This window comes from Dendrobates tinctorius, unplaced genomic scaffold (genome assembly GCF_039654945.1).
Source record: "Dendrobates tinctorius isolate UK_male_01 unplaced genomic scaffold, ASM3965494v1 ptg000184l, whole genome shotgun sequence".
NCBI lineage: Eukaryota > Metazoa > Chordata > Amphibia > Anura > Dendrobatidae > Dendrobates > Dendrobates tinctorius.
In genome coordinates, this window is record NW_027361851.1 from 16,471,024 (window position 1) to 16,491,039 (window position 20,016).

Consider the following 20,016-nt stretch of genomic DNA (forward strand, 5'->3'; position numbering starts at 1 on the left):
ACCCGCTGAGGTGCGCATGGCCGATTACCGAGAGGTAATGCCTCCTTAGCGCCCTCTTAAGGGGGGAGGTGTGATGTACCATGTCTGCAAGATATGTTTTCTGTTGCAATGTGCTAACAAATCCTCCATCCTAGGACATTGTAAACTCTCAGTAGTAGGAATTCCTTCCCCCCAGGTTTTATCAACCCTGCCACTTCCTCTGGAAGAGCAGGAATGTTAATTAGCTAGACCATCTTCCTCACACCATTTGCCTTCTCTCCTCTTCAGAGCGGGAAAAACTTCTTTGTTTGAAACGAATAAAACTATGAGAGACTATACCATAAGAACCAAATACCCTAGAGATATGAAAATCATATTTTTGTAACCTGAGCGGTCCCAGCTTCGAGACCGCGTATGTTTCGAAGTTCTACCCTGTCCAGAACATGAGATAGGATTTGCGCCCAAATGGACGGTCATATCGCATAGATGTTTGATGTTTTCTTGATGGGCTCATTACGCTGGGAAACATGATACCACTGATGAGTCCATACCAGCTTCTCCCATAAAGTTATAGCTAATCTAAGTTTTGTAGCCAAAACATAACTTGGATAAGAGAGGTGGGATCAACCCAGAATGCACCTCTCTGTGATGTCACATAGGAAAGTCTATAAGGCATTTCCTGGGCAAACCAGCTCAGAACAGCTCAAGTCGTCGTGCTAGAAGGACCCCAATGAGCGGAGAAGTGCAGCACCGCCTCCACCCACCTTAGCCGCATGGTCTGCCTAAGGAACAATATGGAACTGTGAGTATAATCTCTTTGTTTTCTCCACTTTTATTTTATACCTGTACTGTACATATTTTATGCCTCAATTTTATAGCAACTTTTATCTGTAATCACTGTCCTCTTTCGGAAAATAAATGAAATTATTTAGATCTGTCTCCATGCTCTAAGAATCGAACTATACGCCTTTGATAGATAATCGCTACTAATTCAAGGGGTTTGCCACGGACCCTCTTAATTTAACACTGTGAATTAAGTAACCGTGACTGGTGGCAGCGCGTTGTGTACGGCTATTACGGCTTGCTGGCAGTCTAGAAGGGTCTTATATTGCTGAGTAAGGGGCTTCAGCCACAGCATTGATAATTCCCTTACTGCAGAAGCCTAATTGCCGGTTCACAACAGGCAGCCCGTCCGGCGACTAATTATCCTAGGTGCAGTTCCCTGACTGACCTGAGGGTAAGGGGGGCGCCGGAGAGCTGCGAGTTCCAAAGTGGAACTGAGAAAGTGGGATATACATAAATCCCCGCAGTACTTGGAAGATTGATAGCAGTGGTGGGGCATCCAAATTAAACTCCCCCTGCGGCAAATTGTAGAGCGAGATTAGCTTGCTGGATATTTTTGGTCACATGGTGCCAGTGTTGGGATAACTAAGATAAGCCCCACTGCGCCTGTGATAGCCGTGTGCCGGCATTGTGTCACGCCCCTCCGTCCGCTGATACACCCGTGTCAGTGGTGGGACTGTGACATAGTGGTGACACAGGGTCCGCTGTCTGTCGCGTTTTGGTGGCAGCGGGACTCCCGTTAGTGTCGCCCGTAAGTGGACGAACGGCGGTGGGCTGTTCGTCACACAAACCCCTATCAGTAATTTATTATTTTTCCCCCCTCCCCTTATCTCTACCCACAGGGACTCTACATTTTCATTAGATTCATATATATTATCACGAAGGATGGGTTTTAAGGATGATTTTACATATAAACACACACCTCCCCCTCGCTTATTTGTTCGGTCATTTCTGAACAGACTATAGCCCTGTAAATTAACCACCCAGTCATGGCTCTCATCCAGCCATGTCTCAGATATCCCCACCATGTCATAATTATGCTCCAACAACATTAACTCCAGTTCCTCCATCTTATTGGCGAGGCTTCTGGCATTAGTGTACATGCACTTTATGTATCTCTCTGTACCTCTATTCTTTCTTAAATTATTAACTGTTCTAACCCCACCCCCATGCCACCCCCACCCCCAATGTCATTATTTGTGCCCAGGTCTCTATCTGCACTGTCTTCCCCTCCTATAAAAGGAATACCCTCCCCCCCAGTCCCTAGTTTAAACACTCCTCCGACCTTCTAGACATTTTCTCCCCCAGCACAGCTGCACCCTCCCCATTGAGGTGCAGCCCGTCCCTAGCGTAGAACCTGTAGCCAACTGAGAAGTCGGCCCAGTTCTGCACGAACCCAAACCCCTCCTTCCTACACCAATTCCTGAGCCACTTATTAACCTCCCTAATCTCCCGTTGCCTCTCTGGCGTGGCACGTGGTACAGGAAGTATTTCCGAAAATACCACCTTGGAGGTCCTTGCTTTAAGCTTACAGCCTAATTCCCTGAAATCATCTTTAAGGACCTTCCACCTACCTCTAACTTTGTCATTTGTGCCAATGTGCACCATGAGCACTGGATCCTCACCAGCCCCTCCCAGTAATCTGTCAACCCGATCAGCGATGTGTCGGACTCGAGCGCCAGGTAGGCAGCACACCGTTCGACGATCCCTGTCTTTGTGACAGATTGCCCTATCTGTTCCCCTAATAATTGAGTCTCCCACTACCAGAACCTGTCTGGCCTGCCCTGCTCTCCTATTTCCCCCCTTACTGGAGCAGACACTCCTCCGGCTTTCAGAGGACATGCCTTGCTGCAGCAGTGCTACTCCTGCACTAACACTCCCCTCATCTGCCAACTTAGCAAACTTATTGGGGTGTGCCAGATCAAGACTAGTCTCCCTGGTGCTCTTCCCTCTACCCCGCCTTCTAACTGTCACCCAGCTAGCTGCTTCACTGTCCTGCAGCTCCAACCTAGCATCCCCCCCCTTCATCTATCCCATTGAGCATCTGCTCAGTGAGCAGAAGACTCCTTTCCATATTGTCTATGGATCTCAGTGTTGCCAGCTGCACATTTAGATCCATTATCTGGGCTTCCAAATGCACAACGTGCTCACATCTTGCACAGCAGTATGCACCCTCGACCGGCTGTTCAAGGATTTCATTCATGCGGCAAGACGTGCACTGGATGGCATTGGCAATAGTGGAGCACATCCTAATGGGGATTGCACCAGACAATAAGATAAGTAAAAATAAATTAAAAAAAAAAAAAATGTATTAATATAATATAACAGCAATTCAGTAAGACCTCCCTTGGAAACTCCCTGAATCCAAAGTCACTGAATCTCAAGTCACACACTTACCACAGTTCGCACTTATGCTCAGGTCACACTCAGCTCGTTCACACTCGCTCAGGCAGAAGATTTAAAAGAGTTTTTTTTTTTTTTTTCCCCTTTTACCAGCACACCACCTTGCTGCTCAATGCACTTCCAAAAGGCAATAGTCTCTATTTACTTTGAAAGGACTAATTAAATTACTTCTGCCTCTGTCACTGCTGATTAGTGTTGAGCGATACCTTCCGATATCGGGAAATATCGGATTGGATCGGACTGATACCCCCAAAATATCGGATATCGCCGATTCCGATACCGGAAACCAATGCAAGTCAATGGGACACAAATATTGGAATGAAAAAAAACCCTTGCTTTCCTTGTAGGTTAATTCTACATGAAGTAAAACAACTAAGAATAATGTAGAATGTATTGGGGGAGGTGGAGGAGACATTAAAGCCATAGAGGTTTAGCCCAATCAAATGGAATAGCAGGAATTAATTTTTTTTAAGACGTTCAGAGTTACAAAGATATTGACTATGTTAAGCTTTTTTATATTTTGTCAGATGTTTATGTTTCACTACTTCCATGCTCTTCACCTTCTTTTTTACTTCTCCCACACTTTCTCCTTCATCATCCTCAGCAGCAGCATCTTTTTCATCAACTTCTTCTTCACCTTATTCATCTTCTTCTTCACCTTCTTCATATTACTCTTTTTTTTACATTCTTCATATTCTTCTTATTCAAGTATTATTATTCTTCATATTTTAGTTCTTCATCTTCTTCATACTCTTCTTCTTCATCATGTTCTTATTTGTGACAGGCATTCCTGTAGTTGTTATCTATAAAAGTTTGAAGATTACACCTTCCGTTCTGCCTGTCACAAAAGATTTACAACAGGATTTGCCCACGTTCAGTTTTGCCTGCAGCAGCAGGTATTTTCCAGGGGCACCACGAGGAGGAACGGACTCATCCCATACACTGCTTAGTCTTCTTCTGCTTATAATTTAGATAATATGTTTTGCTCTGATTTTTAGTCATATGCTTAATGTTCTTCTGCTTTTTGTTCTGCAGCTTCTTGTTCTTCTGCTTCTTGGTCTTCTGTCTCTTGTTCTTCTGTATCTTGGTGGTTGTCTTCTTGTTCTTTGTCCTCTTGGTCATCTTCTTCAGGGTCATCTTCTTGGTCTTCTCGGGGTGGTCTTCAGGGTCGTCGTCTTTAGGGTCGTCATCAGAGAGATCCAGAGTGATTACCAAAAGCCATTTCAAAAAGCTTGAACTTGGAAATGTAGCAGAAGGTACAAGAAGGCTGAGGAACTGCTGAGAACCAGCTGACGGTACTGGAACCTGGATGGGTAGCTGAAGGTACAAGAGCCAATGGAACTACCGAGGACCAGCTGATGGTACTGGAACCCGGTTACTAAGCAGGAGGTACCTGTGCCAGAAAGCACTACCAAGGACCAGCAGACGTTGGTGGAACTCGGATACCGAGAAGGAGGCACCTAAGCCAAAGGCTGTGCCTGGAACCAACTGACGTTACTGGAACCCAGCGGGACATATTCAAGATTTACTTCCAAAGAACCAGCTAATGGTATTGGAACGCAGATATTTTCTTCAATTTAGCTAAACCCCATATCTAAGACCTCTTTCACACATCCGTCTGTCACCATCAGTCAAAATCCGCCGTTTTGCTAAAAAAACAGATACGCCATTTTTCTTGGCGGATCCGTTTTTTTTCCCCATTGAGTTGCCTTACTGGCGGATCTTGACGGATGGTCATCCGTTGTATCCATTTTTATATGGATACGCCAAAATTTTGGCGTCCGCCGACTTGCCCGGACGGACAATGAAACTTTTTTTCGGGCGGCCGGATCCACATTCTACAGTGTGCATGCCCGGAGGAATTCACTCAGCCACAAATTTAACCCTAAACTCGGTTCTGGCGGCTGAAAAAAATCTCTCTCTCTCTCGGCATGGTTTCCTCTAAATTTCTGCCTTATCCGGATCTGTCAAAATAACGGTCCGGTGACACATGTTTGTTTCAATCCGCCAATGGATCCGTTTTCCGCCATTTTGGCGGATTTCAACTGAGCTACAAAACGGATGTGTGAAACAGGCCTAAGGCTATGTGCACATGTTGCAGATTCACCTGCGGGTTTTCCCGCGTGGATCCGCAGGTAAAACCACAGGTAAAGTGACCTGGGCTTTTCCTGCGGTTTAGCCTGCGGTTTAGCCCTGCAGTTTCACACCTCTTCTATGTTAAAGGTGTGAAACCGCTGCGGAATCCGTCCAAACAATTGACATGCTGCGGTTTGTAAACCGCAGCAAAACCGCGTGGAAAAAACTGCAGTGTGAACACAGCGGTTTTGAAAAGCCATAGGGTTACATGGTACTGTACCATGTCTGCGGATCTGCTGCATTTCCGCAGGGCCAAAACTGCTGCGGAAATGCAGCAGAATCCGCAACGTGTGCACATAGCCAAACAATTGACATGCTGCGGTTTGTAAACTGCAGCAAAACCGCGCGGAAAAAAACGCAGCGTGAGCACAGCGGTTTTGAAAAGCCATAGGGTTACATGGTACTGTACCATGTCTGCAGAACTGCTGCGTTTCCGCAGCAGAATCCGCAACGTGTTCACATAGCCTAACATTCATGGTTGCAAACTCCATCCCAAAAGAGTGCAGGTCTTTTTCACCATATGCACACAAACAGGAAAATTGAAAAATCACACCATTTGAGAAAAGAGTACTACAGACTATTTTGCCGACTGTCAGAAATTAATATAAAATTAGATTCTGACTTCACAAATGTACAGGACTGTTCACATGCTCAGTGGGACATGTACTACAGAATGAGACACTATCTGATCTAAAGCTGATAAGTGAGTACACCCTTCAGTGAAAGATATGTGATTGATAGTGGAATACAGTCTTTGCTGTGATGGAAAATCATTTTTATAATAATCTCGACTGTATCCTGTTCTGGTGCAGGGAGCCAATGTTGGATGTATTCATGATATTCAGCTGTAAGTCATACCTACAGCCCCTAGTCTGTGATTAACAATTTCAAACACCATTTCCCTGCTTACAGGTTCATTTTAATTAATTCAATTTCTCAGGCTACTGCATGGCATTACAGCCAGTTGGCAGTAGCAAGTAAATTTGCTTCTATGTGCTTACCCTGCTGCCAGCATTACTAATACCACAGTGTAAAGCAGTTGCATTTACTTTATTTTCTATTAATTGGCATGTATTTTAGAGTTTTGACTGACTAAAAGAAGTCTCACAAGTTGGCATCTGTGACCCTGAAAATGTTTGATTAGAGACAATCATTGTAAAAAGCTTGATTTCACGTGCTGTGGAATACATGCAAAAAACTTTACTAAAGTACCTTTAAAGTTCTAGTAGACATTCATAACATTATTGTTTCAAAGAGGTTAAACTGACACAGAGGTGCACATAGTAAAAGCATGGTCATGCTAGCATGACGACATGGTGCTTAGACCATACCGGTGGACCTACACTCCGGAGTCTCCTCTACATCATACGCTGCCTGGAATATGTTATAGAAACTTGTTTGACATTAACATTTTTATACTTAATCTTTTATTTTATAGAGCATAATTTGCAGGCAATAATTTATAATTTATCAATTTTATAATAACTAAAAGCACATGTTTCTAGTTTAGACATTTTTCCCTATCTACAGTATAGGGGATCATGGCCCGATTGCTGATGGTCTGACCATTGGTACTTCCCACCATTTATTTATTTTCCTTGATCCCTGCAAGTATTGTAAGTAAAGATTGCTCATACATCAGTCATCCAGCTGCTGCATTAGATTTCAGGCCTCAGCGATCATGTGCCATACATGCATTTGTCACCGCCAAGTCCACTTACTGGTTGTAGCAGTCAGATGAGTGATGAGTGGGACTCATTATTTCCAGTGCAGGTGAGAACCACAGGAGGATTATTCCAGTAGTGTAGGTGATTTAAAAGGGCCAAGTAATGCATATTTATTTTTATTTTAGATTGTTGCCTACTCTTAGTCAAATTTTAATAAAATCTTGCAAATCTCCTTGGATAAATAGATTTTTTTTTACATTTCAGACTTTAAAATAACAACTGCAAATAATTTAAAAACAGAAATCAGTTTCTATAAAACTGTACATTCTATGGCAAAATAAACAGAGTTAAATTGTTACTATTACTAATTTTGCAAGCACTTGTGTATTTATAAAATGGAACAAGAGAAATTAAATTATAAAGTAAAACAAGAGAATTCAAATATGAATGAGAACAACAACAAAAACACCGTATTAAATGGTTCATTAAATTTAGACATTATTGATGCATTTATGGATAGCAACATATCATCTGCATTTACTTGCTTAGCCTCACAAACACAAACATTTCTATTGGAGATGCCACATAATGTAGAATACATAAATAAAATTTGGTGAGACAAATTTAGTTTAATAATAAACAAAATGAAAAGGGAAATGATAGGTATGAAGTTATTTTCTAAGTGTGCAATGTTTAAAAATTCGCACTTTCTATGCCCCTTTGACCTTGACAGTGACTTCAATTAATTGATCTTTTAACTAATTTAAAGAACTTTGTTAAATGAAGGCAGATAATCCATAGTAATGTGCTCTGGCTTATTACAAAGCTATCCAGTATAATTACCTCTATGTTTGAGGAACTTTATAAAAGGAAAACTTCTCTAACCTTACTTCACAACTAGGAAGCAATCTTAAACCTAATGAATCTGTAAGTTTCAAAGACATGAAAGTGATCAGCTGTTTGTTACCTGTCCATTTTCTCACCTTTTCACCTGATGAATTGCCTGTGTATGACTTGTGCTGCCGACTGTCTGTTCATGAAAGTGGCCTCAATCTATCTTTCTATGCGTACATTCTGGTTCTTTGCCAATTTTACTGACTAACGCTACTGCATTTGCCAAAGGGCTAAAGGGATGTTGTGTCTCAGTTCCGATTTCATGTCAAGTTAACTGTTGCACAACCAGTTTTGGAAAAATATCTATAAAATATTAACAGATTAAATTTTGAGTACTTTGCGTATAATAAAGATATAAATAAATATAAAAAAATAAATCAATCCAAATAAAAAATCTAAATCAATTAAGAAATAATATATAAACTAAAATTTTTTTTTTTGTCCATAATAAAGTGTGATTCCTAGGCTCCATAATTTTATTAATATCAGACTTTTGTCCAAAGTGTATGTTTGTAAAAAGGTGTTATTTTCTTGGAAGCTAAGGCTACATTTCCAAATCCAGAAATGCTCTCCTGTATTTAATTAAAATTAATCTGACTTGGGGCGCTTAATCACTCTGCTGTAGAAAAAAATCATATTGGGATGTGGAGGATAATTATACTGTGTTTTGTCTTTAATTAATATACTTGCATATTAAGGTTGTATTGAGTTAACAATTTCGAGAAGCAAGAACAGCTTGACATTAATTGTAGCCATCTTTATTATGTAATGACTAAGAATATATTAAAGGAACACTCCAATAAAAATGGATACACTGAATTATGCCAAGTGAGTGCATGAATCACGAACATGACTGAAAGCCTACACTGCCTCTTTGGCCCTGCACTGAGTAAAGCAAAATACCCTGAGTGTTGCTTTATAGTAATTTATCTGGCCCTGATTTTGGAAGTATAAATGTTGGCTGAGTTGACTTCAGTTTTCTCATAAAACTGAAAATGAAAATGTCAAGCATGTTGCCCTGTGATTGAAATATATGTCATAAATAAAACATATTAAACACTAGATAAGTATAATGCACTTTACGCTGTATCGTTGGCAAATATGTTCCAATCACTGGGCTTCAATAATCAGATATATGTTTGGTTATTCCTTATTTCTATCTAGTACTATATGAATAATGGAAAAAACTGCACAAGTGCTTTAGTGCTAATGTATAAATTAGCATATCATGTTAGTAACCCTATATGTTATAAAATTCAAGTGAGATATCTCTACCATTTGTTTTATATTCTGCCCAGTAATATCATGTTATTTTATTGCCCCTCTATATCTTATATATTGCTCTATAGAAATGTGAAAGATTAGCACGCAAACCTTGATGCGTATCCTCTGCTTTTAGTCATAGGATCATTCCTGGAAGAAGTAAGCATGCTTGTCAGATATAAAAGGAACTTGTGCTACTGTTCACTGAACTGTCACGTGGAGGACTAAGAACTGGGAATGTAAGAAGCAATCCAGGAATTCTTTCATAATAGTACATGTAGATAATTAGCTGTTTGCCCATATGTTAAGTGCTAAAGTCAAGTGATGAAAACTTTCTATTTATAAACTGCTTGTACAATAACATGTCTTTCTGCACTTTTGGCCAATTCTCTTATACGGGTAAATTGTTTTATTGCATGAAACTTTGTTATTATTTTATTCATCTGTATATTTCCAGCTAAGCAAAATGTCAAAACAACTGCTTCAGACATCAAACTCTATAAGCCAGTGTAAGTCATTCCTGTAGAAGTAGACTATTCTGATGGAAGATACGTATAATAAAATACTATTTGCTCCACAAGACAAAGGTTTCTTTTCATTAAGCCATCAGTAGGGTGATAGAAATTAAGGTTTGCTTCTTAAACTTTCAGACCTCTATGTAGTAATATACTGAAATTATTTGTATCACCATAGCATGTTGTAGAGTTGAGCGAAACGTGTCAAAAAATTTCAAAAGCCACCGACTTTTGGCAAAGTCGGGTTTCATGAAACGAAACCCGACCCTAGGATTAGGTCGGCCACGAGGTCGGCGACTTAAGCGCCAAAGTCGCGTTTCAAAAGTTTGTTTTGCGCTCTTTTTTAGCCAATCAGGATCCACGGACACTGTGGGCAACGTGATGACATAGACAGGGGTCACCACCATCTTTCAGAAGGGCATGCAAGTGATTGGCTTGCTTTGGTGGGCGTCACAGGGGGTATAAAAGAGTGTGCACGCTGACCGCCATGTTACTCATGCTGATCACAGAATAGGGAGAGCTGCTGCTGATTTTGAAGGCAGAGCGTTAGGCAGGGAAGAAGACACCAAAAACTGCTTCTGCTGCTAGCGATTTTGCCTGTGCAACACACCAGTCACTGTGTGTGCAGTGCAAGTGGAGGCTATATTTTGCTGGATCAGCGGTGTTGGTTGTTAGGCTGCCTTCTAAGGCTTCCTGACGGCTGCATTGCTGTTTACCCACTGCTCTGCAAACTGCTTTTTTAAAAGCAATCCCAATTTTTTTTTTTTGTCCTGGTGAGGTATAGAGCGTGCATTTTTTCACACCATACAGCGGTGCACACTTCTCACACAGTACCGTGTAACGGCTGTTATCACACCCACAGTGAAGCTATCTGTGTGTCACTCTGTAAGGATAAGTCGAGGACATGTTCCGTTCTTATAGACCTGCACCTTCTAGTTTTGTCTAGCTTTCAAACAGTGAAATATATTTGCTGTTTGATCACATTCAAAACTATAGAGAGACAGCATGTGTCAGTCCGTATACTTAAAAAACACGGAGCTTGACAATTTTACATATACCGGACAGCGGTGTATGTGCACGCTCCTCTCTCAGTACCATGTAACGGCTGTTATCACGGCCACAGTGAAGCTATCTGTGTGTCGCTCTGTAAGGATAAGTCGAGGACTTGTTCCGTTCTTACAGACCTACACTCTAGGGAGATTCCAATTCTGCCCAATTCTATATACACCTTGTAGTTTGTCATACACTAGGCAATTTCTGCCGGTCACATTGCTGTGTTATAGACACAGGGCCTGACAGAATCCAACTGTGTCCTGAAGTGTAGAGAGATTCCAATTCTCCACAGTCCTCTATCCACCTTTCTTACAACATCCAGAATCTGCCTGTCACATTGCGGTGTAAAATAAACAGGGCCTGACAGAATCCAACTGTGTCCTGAAGTCTACAGAGATTCCAATTCTCCACAGTCCTCTATCCACCTTTATTACACCATCCAGAATCTGCCTGTCACATTGCGGTGTAAAATAAACAGGGCCTGACAGAATCCAACTGTCAGGATCCTAGGACTTTCCGGTCTGTTTTGAATGAACTTTTGCCCTTGGTTAAGATGGAGTTTTCGGTCCTGTCGCATCACTTCCTCTTAGCTGCCCTTAGTTAAGATGGAGTTTTCGTTTACATCACTTCCTCCCCAGCTGCATAAAAACCCGCCCCTAAGCACAAGCAAATCGCTTGAGTATATTGATTCCTGGTGTGCTCCTGCCCTGCCACTCTCCCAGATCTTGTGACTCTGGAACAACCCTGCTTCCTGCTTGAAACTTCACCTCTCTGGACCTCTGGATACTGCTGGACTTCTGGCTACCGTAACCGGTTAGAGTTTGTTGCCCACTGAAGGTCCCCTTACTGGATCTCCACCGGACTCATCATACCAGAGGCTCGCTACAACTGGACTTCTGTTTGCTATACTGGTTAGTAGCTGTTACCCGGTGCCCGCTGAACATTATCCTGCTGGACATTTGTTATACTCTGGACTTTGCCTGCAATACCCAGTTATATTCCGTACTCAGTGACTCTTAATAACTTACCATCCTTGCTGAACCTTTTGCTTTGTGCTGCTGTATGTCTGTGCTCTGAACCCGTTACGTATTTCCACGTTTATTGTGCACAATTATATATAAATCACTTCCTTCACTAAACGTGTCTCTGCCGTCATTGCCCTACGCCATTGAAGTCCTTATACCATACATAAGTATTATATTATACTCAAGCCCTTTTTAGAGGACTTCGCTGGGGCAATGTCAGAGGCACGATTAGATCAGCTATACTCCATGATCCACTCCTTACAGCAGGACATGGATGCTGTGCACGCCAGGCTTGGAGATATCGAGGGACGGCTGAATCATAACCACCAGTTCCTGGGTACAGCTATGCAGGAGCTACAAGGCAAGGTGGAGGCTCAGGTGGCCGACCGTACCTCGCCCAGATTTGCTCCCAGTATGCCTAAATTACCTCCCTTCCGCTTTAATGGTGAGCGCAGTCAGTTCCGTGGCTTCATTAATCAGTGCATGCTATTCTTTGATGTGAATACTGACTATTACCGATCGGATCGATCTAAAGTATTATGCATAATCATGATGCTGACTTCACGTGCCCTGGCCTGGGCTAACCCGATGATTGAGACCAGGGACGTGCGGTTGAACTGCTTAGAGGATCTTCTAACAGCTATGGCACAGATGTTCGACGATCCGAACCGCCGTAATACTGCTGAAACGGCTCTCCTTTCTTTACGGCAAGGCAAGCGGCCTGTGATTGAATATGTCACCGACTTCAAAAGACTGGTGGTGGACACTGACTGGGGTAACAATGCGTTGTTGTCGGTATTTAAAAGGGACTGTCCGGTGCCATCAATGACAAGTTAGCCCGTGCCGAATCACCCGATGATCTTGACCTGTTCCTTCAACACTGTGTGCGCATTGATACCCGTTTAACAGAGCGCAGACAGGAAAGATGGGCAGCACTTAACCGGGTACCTGACTTTCCGTCACCTACCAGGGAACCTGTTCCTAAGACACCACGAGAGCCTGCGGAGGTTCCCATGCAAGTGGACTCTGTACAAAACCGAGAGAACCAGGAACGCCGCGAACATCGGCTCCGTGAACGGCTATGTTTTTATTGCGGCAAATCAGACCATTTCCTTATTGACTGTCCAAGGCGTCCTAATCGTTCCAATAAAATCTTGGCGGCTGTAGCCGAATATGATAATACCGACATAGAATCCGAAGCCTCCGAAGCTAGTTCCCACCTGGATGCGGTATTTCCCTCCACAGTACTATCCACTGCAGCTAAGGACCCTGAAGGGAGATCCACCCACTGCTCGCTCCCTATACAAATAAAATGGAAGAAACAGCTAATTCCTACGGCTGCAATGATTGACTCTGGGGCTGGGGGGAATTTCATGGATCTCTCTTTTGCTAGGAAACACGGTATCCCGTCTCAACAGAGAGCATCACCAGTTACCATGGAAACCGTGGACGGGTCCCCATTGACTTCCGGACCCGAGGATAAAGAGACTGTACCCCTCGAATGTATGATCAAACCAGGTCAGCAGCAGACTCTTGTCTTTATGTTAATTTCATCTCCACATTTTCCAGTCATTTTAGGAATCCCCTGGCTTCGGGCTACCAATCCAGTCATCAACTGGGAGACAAAAGAGATTTCCTTCCCATCCCAGACTGCTCCTGCCGTAAGACCAACTGAACTGGCTCCAACAACGCATGCTATGGAGGACAATGTACAGGTACCCGTTCTGCCCCCGGTCTATCATGACTTTCTTGACATCTGCAATAAACAAAATGCTGATCAGCTCCCCCCACATAGACCTTACGATTGTCCTATAGACTTATTACCCGGAGTGGAGATACCGTTTGGACATGTGTACCCGTTGGCGGCCCCTGAACTACACGCCCTAAAAGAATATATTGATGAGAATCTTGCCAAGGGTTTCATTCGTCCCTCTACCTCACCCGCAGGGGCACCCATCTTCTTTGTAAAGAAGAAGGAAGGAACTCTGCGCCCTTGCATAGATTACCGGGAGCTCAACAAGATCACCATCCGGAACCGGTACCCATTGCCCCTGATCCCCGAATTATTAGAAAGGGTCCAACAGGCTACAATTTTCACCAAGTTAGATCTCCGAGGGGCATATAACCTGCTCCGTATCCGTCCAGGGGACGAATGGAAGACAGCATTCAGGTGTAGATACGGACATTTTGAGTATTTAGTCATGCCCTTCGGCCTTTGCAACGCCCCCGCAGCATTCCAACACTTGGTGAACGATATATTCAGGGACATTATGGACCAGTTCATGGTCATCTACCTGGACGATATTTTGATTTATTCTAATTCTTTACAGGAACATCAAGAGCATGTCAAGACGGTCCTTGCTCGCCTACGTGATAACCGCCTGTACATCAAGCTTGAGAAATGTGAATTTCATTGTACTAATATTCAATTTCTAGGGTATGTCATTTCTCCACAGGGTCTAAATATGGAAACCAGCAAGATAAAAGCAATACTGGAATGGCCGGTACCGGGTACCATCAAAGAGGTGCAACGATTCGTCGGATTTGCCAACTTCTACAGGCGTTTCATCCGTAATTTCTCAGAAATTGTCCGCCCTATTACCGCATTAACCAAGAAGGGTCAGAGGTTTGTGTGGTCCGTCCAGGCTCAGGAGGCTTTTGACCATCTCAAGGTTTGTTTTACATCAGCACCAATTCTGATTCACCCAGACCCCTCACTTCCGTTCCTTGTAGAAGTCGATGCCTCTGATTATGCTCTGGGAGCAGTTCTGTCCCAGAGAACTGGGGACAAAGCTTTACTGCACCCATGTGCTTTCTTTTCTCGACGGTTGTCCCCTGCGGAGAGGAATTATGATGTTGCAGACAAGGAGTTGCTAGCGATCGTGTCTGCTTTCAAAGAATGGCGGCACCACTTACAGGGAGTGGCACAACAAGTGGTGGTACTCACAGATCACCGCAACCTGGAATTTCTGAAATCTGCCAGATGTCTGTCCCCACGGCAAGCCAGGTGGAGCCTTTTTCTTAATCAATTTAATTTTGTTGTCACATATCGACCAGGTTCCCGTAACGGAAAGGCTGATGCCTTATCCCGTCTCCACACCTCGGACCCTGTGCCTTCATCATCATCTCAAACCGTGTTGTCTGATTCCAACTTCATCGGAGTGATCCAGGACCAGGACTTATGGAAGGACATCAAGCAGGCCTATGATGGTGATGTATTCCTTGCTGCCCCCCCGAGCGATGTGGCACTTGTTCTTCGGAATGGTGTGTGGTTACGAGAACGTCGCCTGTATGTCCCAGAGGCTGTAAGACTTCGAGTCCTTAAATTGGTTCATGACTCCACGGTGGCAGGACATAGGGGAGTACAAAAAACTCAGGAGTTCTTGACCCGGTTCTTCTGGTGGCCCACCTGTATGAAAGACGTGAAAGACTACGTCACATCATGTGTGATCTGTGCCCGGTGCAAGGTCCCTCGTATGGCTCCTACAGGCCTCCTCCAGCCTTTACCCGTGCCGTCTCGCCCCTGGGGGTCCATCTCCATGGATTTTATTGTGGATCTGCCTCCATCAAGTGGCAGCACTACTATCCTTGTAGTGGTAGACCGGTTGACCAAAGCCGCCCATTTCATCCCCTGTACTGGCCTCCCCTCGGCCGCAGAGACTGTTGACCTGGTAGTACGGAACGTATTTCGTTTACACGGGGTCCCGGATCAGATCATCTCTGACCGAGGTGTTCAATTCACCTCTAGGTTCTGGAAGGGGTTTTGTTCTGCACTCCAAATTAATGTGTGTCTATCTTCTGCCTACCATCCTCAGACGAATGGACAGACGGAACGGACCAACCAGACCCTGGAACAATACCTGAGATGTTACGTGAGCCATCTACAGGACGATTGGGTGAAGCTCCTTCCTCTGGCAGAATTCTCCTACAACAACACCCAGAGTAGTTCCACGAAGGTAACACCCTTTTTTGCAAACCTGGGTTACCATCCAAATATTCTGCCTAGGTCACCGGTCGCAGTCCCTGTACCCGCGGTTGGAGACAGGGTAACGGAGTTGCAACGAGTTCAGGAGGTCCTGAAAGACACCTTGACAACTGCTCAGCGACGTTACAAGGACTCGGCAGACGCTCACAGGCGACCGGCACCTTCGTACCAGGTAGGGGACTCTGTTTGGTTGTCCACCAAAAACCTGAAGCTTGGTGTCCCTTCACAGAAGCTGGGGCAAAAATACATCGGCCCATTCAGGATCTCCGGGATTGTGAACTCCGTGGCCTGTCGGCTGAAGTTACCACGGACTATGAAGGTACACCCGGTCTTTCATGTTTCTCTGCTCAAACCGGTAACTCCTAATACCTTTCAGGGACGTGTTGTACCACCGCCTCCCCCGGTGATGGTAGATGGCCAAGAAGAATTTGTCGCTGAGGCCATTCTCGACTCCCGTCTCCATCGGCGACGGCTGCAATACCTGGTTCGCTGGCAAGGCTATTCACCCGAGGACGACTCCTGGGAACCCGTTGACAACATCAACGCATCTAGGAAGATTGCTCAGTTCCATCGGAGGTACCCGGACAAGCCCGGTCCTGTTCCGTCCTGAGGCCGTTTTTTGGGAGGGATGTACTGTCAGGATCCTAGGACTTTCCGGTCTGTTTTGAATGAACTTTTGCCCTTGGTTAAGATGGAGTTTTCGGTCCTGTCGCATCACTTCCTCTTAGCTGCCCTTATTTAAGATGGAGTTTTCGTTTACATCACTTCCTCCCCAGCTGCATAAAAACCCGCCCCTAAGCACAAGCAAATCGCTTGAGTATATTGATTCCTGGTGTGCTCCTGCCCTGCCACTCTCCCAGATCTTGTGACTCTGGAACAACCCTGCTTCCTGCTTGAAACTTCACCTCTCTGGACCTCTGGATACTGCTGGACTTCTGGCTACCGTAACCGGTTAGAGTTTGTTGCCCACTGAAGGTCCCCTTACTGGATCTCCACCGGACTCATCATACCAGAGGCTCGCTACAACTGGACTTCTGTTTGCTATACTGGTTAGTAGCTGTTACCCGGTGCCCGCTGAACATTATCCTGCTGGACATTTGTTATACTCTGGACTTTGCCTGCAATACCCAGTTATATTCCGTACTCAGTGACTCTTAATAACTTACCATCCTTGCTGAACCTTTTGCTATGTGCTGCTGTATGTCTGTGCTCTGAACCCGTTACGTATTTCCACGTTTATTATGCACAATTATATATAAATCACTTCCTTCACTAAACGTGTCTCTGCCGTCATTGCCCTACGCCATTGAAGTCCTTATACCATACATAAGTATTATACCAACTGTGTCCTGAAGTCTACAGAGATTCCAATTCTCCCCACTACTATATACACCTTGTACCTTGTTTTACAGTACCATACAGTTGGTGGTTTTTTGGGTACATTTTCCCCAAAAATGAGGAAGTGTGGTGGAAGAGTCTGTGGAAGTGGGCGGGGGTTGGCAGCTGGTAATGATGGTGTTGGTGGTGGATCTGCTGGTAGTGGCAAAAGCAAAATAGCACCTAATGCAGGAGGTGATGAGCCTGCATCATCGTCTGGCTCCACAAGGCCTCGAAGGCTCCCTATTCTGGGAGTAGGTAAACCGCTTTTAAAGCCGGAGCTTCAAGAACAAGTTTTGGCTTACATTGCCGACTCAGCCTCCAGCTCTATCACCTCCTCTTCTGAAGTTTTAAAAAAATAAAAGCACTGAGTCATCATTGGAGGCTCATGTTCATGAGCCACACCTTTCCTTGTGTCCTTCACACCAACCAAAATTGAAGGATGCGGCAGGCCACACTACAGATTACTCCATGGAGCTGTTTTCACATACCATGCCTGGGTTATCAAGTCAAATCATGAATTACCCAGGCAAAGATGAATCTGACATGGAGTGTACTGATGCACAGCCACTGATAGATGATTCTGCTGGTACATTCACTCAGAGCACTACTTTGTCCTCGCAGTGTACAGAGCCACATTCTGACCCTGATGAGACTCAGGTGCCCCTTCCCGCACACTATACCACCATAAACGGTGACACAGAGGAAGGTGCACATGACATTGAAGAGGAGGTGATGGATGACCCAGTTGTTGACCCAGATTGGCATCCATTGGGGGAAGAGGGTGCTGCTTCAAATAGCTCAGATGAGGAGGAGGAGCATCCACAGCAGACATCGACATCGCAACAGCTGTTATCTGGCAGGCCCGGAGCACTCCAAAGACAGGTTCCAAAAATCAAAAGAGTTGCTGGACAGCTTGTCCAGAGGGTCAAAATACCACAGCGTGCTAGGCCGCAAAATGTCTGCCAAAGTAGGAAGAGTGCAGTGTGGCACTTTTTTGAACAAAATCCTCATGATCAGGCCAAGGTTATCTGAAAGAAGTGCGCCGAGGGAAAAATCTAAAAAATTTGAACACCAGTTGCATGCTTAGACATTTAACCAGCATGCACTTGCAAGCGTGGACACAACACCAAACCTCAAGTACCACATGTGCAACTGATCACAAAGAAGGTAGTCAGCAACGCTACATTGTTTCCCCCACTGTAAGCTCATCAGTTAGCACAGCAGCAAATGTTGAGGTGTCGTTGCAAGGCCACATCAGTCAGGGAATCCCACTGTTACATCAACGAAAGACTGAATCTAGGCCATTAGAAAGAACTCCAACTCCATCACCATCATCAACCCTCTCTCAGTCCGCCCTGTCCACCGTCCACCGCTACTTCCACCAAATGCAGCTCTCAAGTCCAGCTCACCCTCCCAGACACTATGAGTAGGTCAAGAAAGTACTCAGTCTCTCATCCGCGTACACTGGGTTTGAACGCCCACATTGCCAAACTAATCTCGTTAGAGATGATGCCCTATCGGTTGGTGGAAAGCGCAGCTTTCCGCTAACTCATGGCCTATGCAGTACCACGCTATGACCTACCCAGTCGCCACTTCTTTTCTCGCAAAGCCATCCCAGCCCTCCACCATCATGTGAAAGACCGCATTGTCCATGCACTCAAGCAGTCAGTGAGTGGAAAGGTGCACCTCACAACTGATGCATGGTCCAGTCGGCATGGCCAGGGCCGTTACGTGTCCATCACTGTGCACTGGGTTAATGTGGTGGATGCAGGGTCCACAGGGGACAGCGGTGGTGGGACAGTGCTGCCTAGCCCACGGTATAGGAAACAGTTGGCTGTAGGCGTTCGACCCTCCTCCTCCTCCTCCTCCTCCAGAAGCGAAAGCTCGTCCACAGAGCGCAGTCGTACGAGCACTCCATCTGCAGCTGCCACTGTTGCACATGAGGTGTCCCCCTATCGAGCAGCTAGTGGAAAGCGTCAGCAGGCTATGTTGCAGATGATGTGTTTGGGCGACAGACACACCGCCGAGGTGCTGGCCGAGTACTTTCAGCGACAAACTGAGTCATGGCTGGGCAGTGTACATCTTGAGGCAGGCAAGGTAGTTAGTGATTACGGCCGCAATTTTGTGGCAGCCATAGCCCTTTCAAAACTCAGCCACATACCTTGCTTGGCTCACACCTTGAACCTGGTGGTGCAGTGCTTCCTCAATAATTATCCGGAGTTAACAGCCCTGCTCCAGAAGGTGCGAAGACTGTGCGCGCACATCTGCCGGTCGCCTGTACACTCCATTCGTATGCAGAAGCTGCAGCGATTGCTCCACCTTCCCAACCACCGCCTCATTATCGACATTGCAACAAGGTGGAACTCCACCCTGCACATGGTTGAGCGGCTGTGCGAGCAGAGGCAGGCCATAATGCATTTGTGGGAGGATACACGGCCAGGCACTTTGAGAGCAGACATGGAGTTGACAGGTGTGCAGTGGTCGAATGACCTCTGTAAAGTCCTTCAGTGTTTTGAGGAATGCACACAGCTGGTAAGCACAGACGGCGCCATCCTAAGCATGAGCATCCCACTTATGTGTCTGCTCATGCAAACTTTGACGCACCTTAAGGAGCAGGCGTCTGCAGCCAATGTTGACGAGGAGGAAGAGGTGGAGGGAATCCTTGATGACATTCAGCCATTGTCTGCTCAGGGACCTCTCCTGGATGAGGTGGAGGAAGAAGAGGAGGAGGAGGATGATGATGGGGATGATTACTTAGGGGAGGAGGATGCATCTCGTGGGGCAAGTGAAAATGTTGGCGTGGCAAGGTCTAGCACAGGGTTTGTGCGTGACTGGAGGGATGTGGATTTACCAGAAAGTTCTCCTCCACCCAG

At 45.1% G+C, this 20,016-nt stretch overlaps 1 protein-coding gene across 1 annotated transcript in view; it reads right to left on the reverse strand.

Moving 5' to 3' along the window:
- LOC141055140 (serine/threonine-protein kinase SBK2-like) overlaps positions 1-8,054 on the reverse strand; it is a 183,114-nt gene extending 175,060 nt beyond the window's left edge. The window contains exon 1 of the mRNA XM_073552121.1: positions 8,012-8,054. The gene's annotated coding sequence lies outside the window, so the exon portion shown is untranslated. The remainder of the gene's footprint in view (positions 1-8,011) is intronic.
- Positions 8,055-20,016: the final 11,962 nt, after the last annotated feature.